Consider the following 10,527-nt stretch of genomic DNA (forward strand, 5'->3'; position numbering starts at 1 on the left):
ATGTACCTGTCTTAGTCATCTGGTGCTGCTGTAACAGAAATACCACAAGTGGATGGCTTTAACAAGGAGAAGTTTATTCTCTCACAGTCCGGTAGGCTACAAGTCTGAATTCAGGGCATCAGCTCCAGGAGAAGGCTCTCTCTCTCTGTTGGCTCTGGAGGAAGGTCCTTGTGATGCATCAGTCTTCCCTTGGTCTGGGAGCATCTCAGCACAGGAACCTCAGGTCCAAAGGACAGGCTCTGCTCCCGGCACTGCTTTCTTGGTGGTATGAGGTTCCCATGTGTCTCTGCTACCTTCTCTCTTTTGTATCTCAAAAGAGATTGGATTAAGACACTATCCAATCTTGTATACCTCATCAGTATCATGAGGTATAACTGCTGCTAATCCATCTTATTACATCATAGTGATAGAGTTTACAACACATAAGGAAATCACATCAGATTACAAAATGGTACACAGTCATACAATACTGGGAATCATGACCCAGCCAAGTTGACAGATATTTTTAGGGGACACAGTTCAATCCATGACAGTACCCCTGATATGATATGATGAGAATAACACTCTACTGGACTCAACGGCAATGGGTTAGGATACAGCATAGTGGAGCCCTGGCAGCGCAGCGGGTAAGTGTTTGGCTGCTAACCACAAGGGTTAGGTAGATTTTTTCCTGTAGTCTTCCTCCTGAAAACACATGATCCCAGTTTCATCGTGAGAAAAACACCATACAAATCGCAATTCAGGGACAATCTTCAAAATACACGGTTATTGTTGCTGCTGTTAGGTGCCATCCTCAAAACTCTCTAGGTCATTAAAAACGAGGAAAGTCTGAGAAGCTGTTATAGTCTAGAGAGGCCTAGAAGACATGATGACTAAATGTAATGTGCTATCCTGGATGGGATCTTGAGACAGAAAAAGACGTTAAAGGAAAACTAAGGAAATCTGAATAAACAACGGATTTTAGTGAATAATAACCAAAACCAAACCCACTGCCGTCAAGTTGATTCTGACTCATGGCAACCCCATGTGTTACAGAGAACGACTGCTCCAGAGGGTTTTCTTGGCTACAGACTTTACAGAAGCAGATCTCCAGGTCTTTCCTGAGGTTTCCCTGGGTGGCTTTGAACTGCCAACTTTTAGGTTAGTAGCCAAGCACAAACCATTTGCACCACCCAGGGACCCTAGTTAATGCCGTATCGATATTGGTTCATTCATTGTGACAAACGGACCACAGGACTGTAAGAAGTTAATACTAGGGGAAGTTGGGTTTGGGTTCTATGGAAACTCTTAGCACTATCTTTACAATTTTTCGGTAACTCCAAAACTGCTACAAAAAATAAAGTTTATTTTTTCAAAAATTAAATATCTGTTGTGAGAGTGTGAGCTCCTTCCTATGCAGGCCGCAGAGCCTGCTTCTTCAAAGAACTGTGGGAATCACACTCAGGCCCGGACATCTGGGATGGCTCCCATCAGACCCAGCCAAGGCTCAGGCAAGGCATGTTTTGGATTCCTTGCGAATGAAATGGTCTAAGATCTCTAGAGTCACCTCCCATCCGTTTTAAAATGGGGTAGGTTATAAGGCAGTTTCAAGCTTTTAAAAGGTCATGTAAAAAAGGCATACAAAAGCAAGGACAGAGAGAAATGCTGGAAATAGCATTAAAAAGTAGAAGTTCAGCAGGACCAGAGGCTTGCAAAAACTGCTTAGGTTAGCAATAGCTGGCCTTTTTTTTTTAAGTAATTTTGAAAGAAAGATAAGATGAACACGAACTAGATAAGATTCGCTTTAGCAAGGATAGAGTACTATGCCATTATGTCATCTGGTTTTAGCTGCTAGGGACAGGCACATTCCAAATAACAGAGGCTTAAAACCACCAGTCTATCAGCCTGTTGTACAGTGGGGGCTTGTGTGTTGCTGTGATGCTGGACGCTATGCCACTGGTATTTCAAATACCAGCAGACTCATCTGTGGTTGACAGTTACAGTGGAGATTCCAGATTAAGGTAGACTAAGAAGAAAGGCCTGGCGATCTACTTCCAAAAATTAGCCAGTGAAAAACCTTGTGGATCACAACAGAATATTGTCCAATACAGTTCTGGAAGGTGAGCTCCCTAGGTTGGAAGGGACTCAAAATACACCTTGCCCACAACAATGAGTTCAAGCATACCAATGATTTTGAAGATGGCATGGGACTGGGCGACATTTCATTCTGTTGTAGATAAGGTCACCCAGAGCTGGAGCTGACTTGAAAGCAGCTAGCCACAACAACAAACGAGATAGAGAAACATCAAATCTGGAGGCAGGGTGGCAAGGGCTGGTATGGGGGCTCTGCTCTGCGAAGCTTTCAGGCATCCAGGCTCCTTCCAGGGAGTGGTTCCAGGAAGCAGGATGGTGGAGGAACAGAACAAGGGGCCCCTTGTGCAGGAGCCATGCTAATCTTCTCTGTATCATTCCAGTTTTAGTACATGTGCTGCCAAAGTTCGTTGTCTTTTAAGGAAGACTCTTGGGAGCTGCCACATGATACCTTAGATTAGCTGGGTGGTGGTTTCTAACTACCTTTGGTTTCTTGCTTGTTCTTCATTGTCCTCTACCCCTTAAAGACTTCCCTTTACTCATGCTGGTAATGGAGCCCTTGTATTTGCCCCACACCTAGTCCTTCAGAAGTCTCCACTTACTAAATCTAAAGCGTCCTTCAAGGCCCAGTTCTGTGAAATGATCCCCTAGTGATCTCATCCCACCCACTGCCTGAATTGTGTTCACCTTGTAGGGTGACAATCATATCCAAACCAAATCACACTCGTTGCCATTGAGTCAATCCAACTCATAATGACCCTATAAGACAGAGTAGGACTGCCCCATAGGGTTTCCAAGGAGTGGCTGCTGGATTCAAACTGCCAGCATTTGGTTAGCAGCCAAGCTCTTAACCACTGTGCCACCAGGGCTGCCAGAATCATATTGTCAACCTAGAATCTTTTTTTTAAATTTTATTGTGTTTTAGGTGAAAGTTCCAAGTGCAAATTAGTTTTTCATTCAAAAATTTTATACACAAATTGTTTTGTGACATTAGTTGCAGTCCTCACAATATGTCTGCATTCCCCCCCTTTCCCTTTTCACCCTCTGTTCTCTGTGTCCATTCATCCAGTTTTCCTAACCCTTCCTGCCTTCTTATCTTTGCTTTTGGGCAGATGTTGCCCATTTGGTCTCCTATACTTGATTGAACTAAGTAAGAGGCACATTCGGTGTGCGTATTGGCCAGAATGTGGAGCAACTGGAACTCTCATGCACTGCTGGTGGGAATGTAAAACTGTGTAACCGCTTTAAAGCACAGTTTGTCCATTTCTTAGAAAAATTAAACATATATCTATTATATGACCCAGTCATTCTACTTCTAGTTATTTACCCAAGAGAAATAAAAGCACATGTCCATACAAACGCTTGTACACAATGTTCACAGCAGCTTTATTTGTAATAGCCCAAAACTAGCAGCAACCCAAAGGTCCATCAACAGGGGAATGGATAAATAATGCTAGTACATTCATATAGTGGAATACTACTGAATACTAAAAACAGAGTGGACTATTGATAGACCCAACAACATACCTGAATCTCAAAATAATTATGCTTAGTGAAAGAAGCCAGATGAAAAAAATATGTACTGTATAACTCCACTTATATAAAATTCTAAAAGATGCACGCCAGTCTGTAGTGACAGAAAGATCAGTAGTTGTATGAGGAGGAAGGGGTGGGAGAGGAAGATCACAAAGGGGCAAAAGGGGCTTTTGCAGGTGAAGGATCTGTTCATTATCTTGATTGGGGTGATGGTTTCAGAGTGTACGTTGTTGTTGTTAGTTGCCTGCAAGTTGATTCCGACTCATAGCAACCCTAGCTGTGCAGAGTAGAACTGTTGCATAGTTTTCAAGGCTGTGACCTTTTGGAAGCAGACTACCAGGCCAGTCTTCCGAAGCACCTCTGGGTGGGTTTGAACCACCAACCTTTGAGCTAGTAGTCGAACACTTAACTGTTTGTGCCACCCGAGGGCCTCAGATGTGTACATATGTCAAAATGTATCAAATTGTACATTTTAAATAGGAAAAGTTGTTAAAAACTGTTTTAAAAGGTCACCCTAACTAATTTTGGTGACGGAGCAAATATCTTCATGAAGGAAATCTGTTGAAGGCAAGGACTACATCTGCCTTGTATACCACCATACCCCAGCACAGTGCTCAAGAATATTTATTCTACCAATATGCATTTACCAGCTATTTAATGGCATTTGCATATGATATGCCTCAAGGAATCATATTTGCAGTTTCACAGAGACCTGATTGGCCCACTGGAAACAGTGTGGTTAAGATCACAGACTCTAGAGACATCTGTCTGGGTTTGAATCTCATCGCTGACACTTCCCATCTGTATGATCTCAGGAGATTCTGTTAACCTCTCTGATCCTCAGTTTCCTGATCTGTAAAATGGATGACAACGGTACCGACTCATGGAGCTGCTGTGATGCTTGTCATCATCACCATTATAATTATTACTAGGACTTTGAGGTGGAGAACGTGTCGGTGTAAATGTGAGGGACAAAAGCAAGTTTTAAGACTAAGCACAGAACGTAACCCTCAGGGAGGACTGGGTTTACATCTTTGTCCTGTGCCCTGCGATACTGATGAAGGGTTAAGAGCTAGAGAGTTAGGGAGGTGATCCTGGGAGGTACCACAGTGTTCCCTGTGCTAGGGCAAAGGGTAGACCCTTGATTAATTTCTCTATTCCAAATCCATCATGCATACAGTTTGGGGTACAGTAAGTCCCCAGGTTACGAACGTCAGACCTCTGGACAACTCTTATTGCCCTTTAATGTTATATATATTTGTCCTCACTTTGAACCAATTGAACCAACCCCTACTAGCAAACAAATTCTTCATCACAATCACCCTCACTTGCTGCACGTGTAGCTTATAAAGCATTGAAAAGGCTTTGAGTCTTGTACTAACTCAAACCTGTTCTGTCAAGCTGAAGTTCTACTCTGTCCTCATAGAGACCCTATAGGACAGAGTAGAAACTGTCCCATAGTGTTTCCAAGGAGTGGCTGGTGGATTCCAACTGCCGACCTTTTTGGTTAGCAGCCACCCTCTTAACTACTGCACCACAAGGGCTCCTTCTTGCACTAAAGTAAGGCTAAACAAGAACTATATGCATCTGTTTCGACTTACCTACAAACTTGACTTAAACACACACTTAGGCATGGATGTCGTTTGTAACCTGGGAACTGCCTGCATATCTTTGAGATTCAGGCGAATGGCTGTATGTCAGTCTTGGTTTTCAGTGGCCCTATGAGTTCTTACTGTGTTAGTGTTGGCAGCGATTTTTAATTCAGAGCTTTTGGAGTGGCTGCATTAGGATTTGTTCTCCAGATGCCACTTCAAATCTGAAGCTCATTTTTAGAGCTCCTGCCAGGATGCCCTGGTGGTGCGGTGGTTAAGAGCTATGGCTGCTAGCCAAAAAGTCAGCAGTTCAAATCCACCAGCCGTTCCTTGCAAACCCTATGGGACAATTCTACCCTGTCCTATAGGGTCGCTATGAGTTGGAATCGACTCAATGGCAACAGGTTCTTTTGGATGACTAGGATGCCCTACTGTATTTTTTAAAGGGCTCCTACCACTGTAACAACGAGCTGACTTGCTGTCTATGTTTCTGGTTCCAAGTCAGGGAACGTTTGAATTCAGAACTATTAATCTGTGGGGTCTGTAGTCGGTTACATTTAGGGGATCTTGAGAATAAGAAACAATTCCAGAGTTCAGGAAGCAACATTTCACAGCCGGTGTCCACCAGCTAAGGCTAAATTCCATCAGCTAGGACTGATTTTCTTTAGATAAGAAGATAACAGCCCATCTGTCTCTTGGCTTCGGATATCTAGTTTACATTGCATGCACCTTGCTTTGAAACATTATATTCTTTTTTAAAAAAAAAAATTCTCAAAGAGCATTTTATTTTAGAAAATAAACCAAAACTTTTAAATCATTCATGATCATACCAACAAAGATGGCCATTATTAACATTATGGTGTGTGTTTTTATAGACTTTTTCCATGCAAATGTTTATGTGTGTGTAATCTTTTTTAACACAAAAGATATCATACCACATAACTTTTGGAGCCTCTGTTTTTTACTTTAATTTACCATGTGTCTCTTCTCATTTGTATACTCATTGCTATAATAATATAATGTCCCACCATATATGTATCATAATATAGCAATTTCCCATTATTGGATGATTCCATTATTTCAGATTTTTCTGCACTATAATCAACACTAAACCCATCTTTTAACTGCAACACTAATTTTTTCTCAAAATTATTTCTAAAAGTGGAGCCAGTGGATCAAAGGATATGAACTTTTTTTTTTAAATTTTTTATTGTACTTCAGGTGAAGGTTTACGGAACAAATAGATTCTCATGAGACAGTAGTACACATATTGTTTTATGACATTGATTAACAACCCCATGACATGTCAACCCTCTCCCTTTTTGACCTTTTTTTTTTTTTTTGGTGAAAATATACACCACCAAAGATACACCATTTCAAAAATTTCTACATGCACAGTTCAGTGACATCGACTACGCTCTTACAATTGTGCTCCTATTCTTACTTTAGATGAAGGTTTACCAAACAAAATAGTTTCTCATTAAACAGTTAGTACACGTGTTGCCCCATGACAATGGTTAACAACCTCAGAACACATCAACACTGTCCTTACTCAACTTTGGGTTCCCTATCACCAGCTTTCCTGTCCCCTTCTGCCTTCTAGTCCTTGTCCCTGGACCGCTGTGCAGGATATGAACATTTTTTTAGGCTTATGATATTGCCAAAATCATCAGAACATTTATAACAAATCACATTCCCATTAGGAATAGACAGTATTGTTATGTTAGGTACCATCAAGTCAATTCCAACTCATATCGACCCTATGTACAACAGAACGAAACACTGCCTGGTCCTGCACAATTGCACAATCGTTGCCCTGTTGAAGCCCACTGTTGCAGCCATTGTGCCAATTCACTTCATTGAGGGTCTTCCTCTTTTTCACTGACCCTCTACTTTACCAAGCATTATGTCCTTCTCCAGGGACTGATCCCTCCTGGTAATATGTCCAAAGAAAGCGAGACAAAGTGTCGCCATCCTTGCTTCCAAGGAGTACTCTGTCTGCACTTCTTCCAAGACAAACTTGTTAATTCTTCTGGCAGTCCATGGTATATGCAATATTCTTTGCCAGCACCATAATTCAAAGGCACCAATTCTTCAGTCTTTCTTATTCATTGTTCACCTTTCGCATGCATATGAGGCAATTGAAAATACCGTGGCTTGGGTCAGGCTCACTTTAGTCCTCAAAGTGACACCTTTGCTTTTCAACTTTAAAGAGGTCTTTTGCAGCAGATTTACCGAATGCGATATGTCGTTTAATTTCTTTCTTTCTTTTTTTCAATTGTGCTTTAGCTGAAAGTTTACAGAGCAAATCAGTTTCTCATTCAGCAATTTATACACAAATTGTTTTGTGAAATTGGTTGTACCTCGTTTGATTTCTTGACTGCTGCTTGCATGGGTGTTGATTGTGGATCCGAGTAGAATGATATCCTTGACTACTTCACTGTTTTTTGTTTATCGTGATGTTGCTTATTGGTCAGTTGTAAGGAGTTTTGTTTTCTTTATGCTGAGGTATAATCCATACTGAAGGCTGTAGTCTGTGATCTTCATCAGTAAGTGCTTCAAGTCCTCTTCACTTTTAGCAAGCAAGGTTGTGTCATATGCATATCACAAGTTGTTAATGAGCCTTCCACCAATCCTGATGCTACATTCTTCTTCATATAGTCCGGCTTCTCTGATTATTTTCTTAGCATAGAGATTGAATAAGTATGGTGAAAGAATACAACCCTGTAGCACACCTTTGCTGATTTCAAACCACTCAGCATCCCCTTATTCTGTTCAAACAACTGCCTCTTGATCTATATACAGATTCCTCATGAGCACAATTAAGTGTTCTGGAATTCCCATTCTTCAAAATGTTATACATAATTTGTTGTGATCCACACAGTTGAATGTCTTTGCAGTCAATAAAATACAGGCAACCATTTTTCTGTTATTCTCTGCTTTCAGCTAGGATCCATCTGACATCCACAATGATATCCCTCATTCTACATCCTCTTCAGAATCCAGCTTGAATTTCTGGCAGTTTCCTGTCGAAGTACTACTGCAACCATTTTTGAATTATCACACGTTTGTCAGTTTGTCATACTGTGGTGGCTTGCGTGTCACTGTAATGCTGGAAGCTATTCCACTGGTATTTCAAATGCCAGCAAGGTCACCCATGGTGGACAGGTTTCAGAGGAGCTTCCAGACTAAGACAGGCTAGGAAAAAGAACCTGGCCATCTACTTCTGAAAAAGTTGGCCAGTGAAAATCTCATAAATAGCAGCAGAAAATTGTCTGATATAGTGCCGGAAGACGAGCCCTTCAGGTTGGAAGGCATTCAGAATACTACTGGAGAAGGGCTGCCTCTTCAAAGTAGAATCGACGTTAATGACATGGATGGAGTCAAGCTTTCGGGACTTTTATTTGCTGACGTAGCACAACTCGAAATGAGAAGAAATAGCTGTAAATATCCATTAATAACTGGAAAGTGGAGTGTATGAAGTATGACTCTAGGAAAACTGGAAGTCATAAAAATGAAATGGAATGCATAAAGATTGATATCCTAGGCATTAGTGAGCTGAAATGAACTGGTATTGGCCATTTTGAATCGGACAAACATATGGTCCACCATGCCGAGAATGACCAATTGAAGATGAATGATGTCGCATTCATTGGCAAAAAGAGCATTTCAAGATCTATTCTGAAGTACAATGCTGTCAGTGATAGGATAATGTCCATATGCCTACAAGGAAGATGTATTAACATACAACTATTATTCAAATTTACACAACAACCATTAATGCCAAAGAAGAGGAAATAAAAGTTGTTTTTTTTTTAAACCAACATCTGAAGTCTGAAATTGATCAAACATGCGATCAAGGTGCATTGATAATCACTGGTGATTGGAATGGGAAAGTTGGAAACAAAGAAGGATGAGTAGTTGGAAAATAAGGCTTTAGCGATAGACACGATGCCAGAGATCGCATGATAGAATTTGGAAGACGAATGACTTATTCATTGCAAATATCTTTTTTTTAAACAATGTAAATGGTGACTATACACATAGACCTCACCGGATGGAAAACCCAGGAATCAAATCAACAACATCTGTGGAAAGAGACAATGGAAAAGCTCAATATCATCAGTCAGAACAAGGCCAGGTTCGGACTGCAGAACAGACCATCAACTGCTCATATACAAGTTTAAATTGAAGGTGAAGAAAATTAAAACAAATCCACAAGAGCCAAAGTAAGACCTTGAGTATATCTCACCTGAATTTGGAGACCATCTCAAGAATAGCCCAGACAAGTTGTGGGATGACATCAAGAACATCATACATGGAGAAAGCAAAATGTCAGTAAAAAGAAAGAAAAGATCAAAATGGATGTTAGAAGAGGCTCTGAAATTTGCTCTTGACTGTCAAGTAGCTAAAGTGAATGGAAGAAATGATGAAGTAAAAGAGCTGAACAGAAAATGTCAAAGGGAGGCTCAAGAAGACAAAGTAAAGTATTATGATGAAGTGTGCAAAAACCTGGAGTTAGAAAACCAAAAGGGAACAACACGCTCAGCTTTTCTCAAGCTGAAAGTACTGACGAAAAAATTCAAGCCTCGAGTTGTAACTTTGAAGGATTCTATGGGCAAAATATTGAACGAAGAGGAAGTATCGAAAGAAAATGGAAAGAATACAGAGTCACTGTACCAAAAAGAATTGGCCAATGTTCAACCATTTCAAGAGGTAACATATGAACAAGAGCTGATGGTACTGAAGGAAGAAGTCCAAACTGCACTGAAGGCATTGGCAGAAAACACATCTCCAGGAATTGACAGAATACCAATTGAGATGTTTAAACAAACAGATGCAGCACTGGAAGTGCTCACTTGTCTATGCCAAAAAATTTTCGGAAGACAGCTACCTGGCCAACCCACTGGAAGAGATCCATGTTTGTGCCCATTCCAAAGAAAGGTGATCCAACAGAATTCAGAAATTATCAAACAATATTAATAACACACACAAGTAAAATATTCTAAAGATAATTCAAGAGAGTATTGTTGTTTTAGGTGCCGTTGAGGTGCTTTTGACTCACAGTGACCCCATGCACAACAGAATGAAACACTACCCGGTCCTGTGCCATCCTCACAATCATTGCTATGTTTGAGCCCATCATTGCAGCCACTGGGTCAATCCGTCTCATTGAGGGTCTTCCTTTTTTTCACTGACCCTCTACCTTCCACGTCATTAAAGTCAACTCTACTTTGAGGAGGCAGCTCTTCCCCAGTCGCATTTTGAGTGACTTCCAACCTGAGGGGCTCATCTTCCGGCACTATATCAGACAATGTTCTGCTGCTAT

The 10,527-nt window shown here is 40.9% G+C and overlaps 1 pseudogene; it reads right to left on the reverse strand.

Annotated features, from left to right (window-relative positions):
* Positions 1 to 2,411: 2,411 nt before the first annotated feature.
* Positions 2,412 to 2,479, reverse strand: LOC111819587 (uncharacterized; annotated as a pseudogene).
* Positions 2,480 to 10,527: the final 8,048 nt, after the last annotated feature.

The sequence above is a fragment of the Trichechus manatus genome, unplaced genomic scaffold (assembly GCF_000243295.1).
Source record: "Trichechus manatus latirostris isolate Lorelei unplaced genomic scaffold, TriManLat1.0 scaffold00012, whole genome shotgun sequence".
Lineage (NCBI taxonomy): Eukaryota > Metazoa > Chordata > Mammalia > Sirenia > Trichechidae > Trichechus > Trichechus manatus.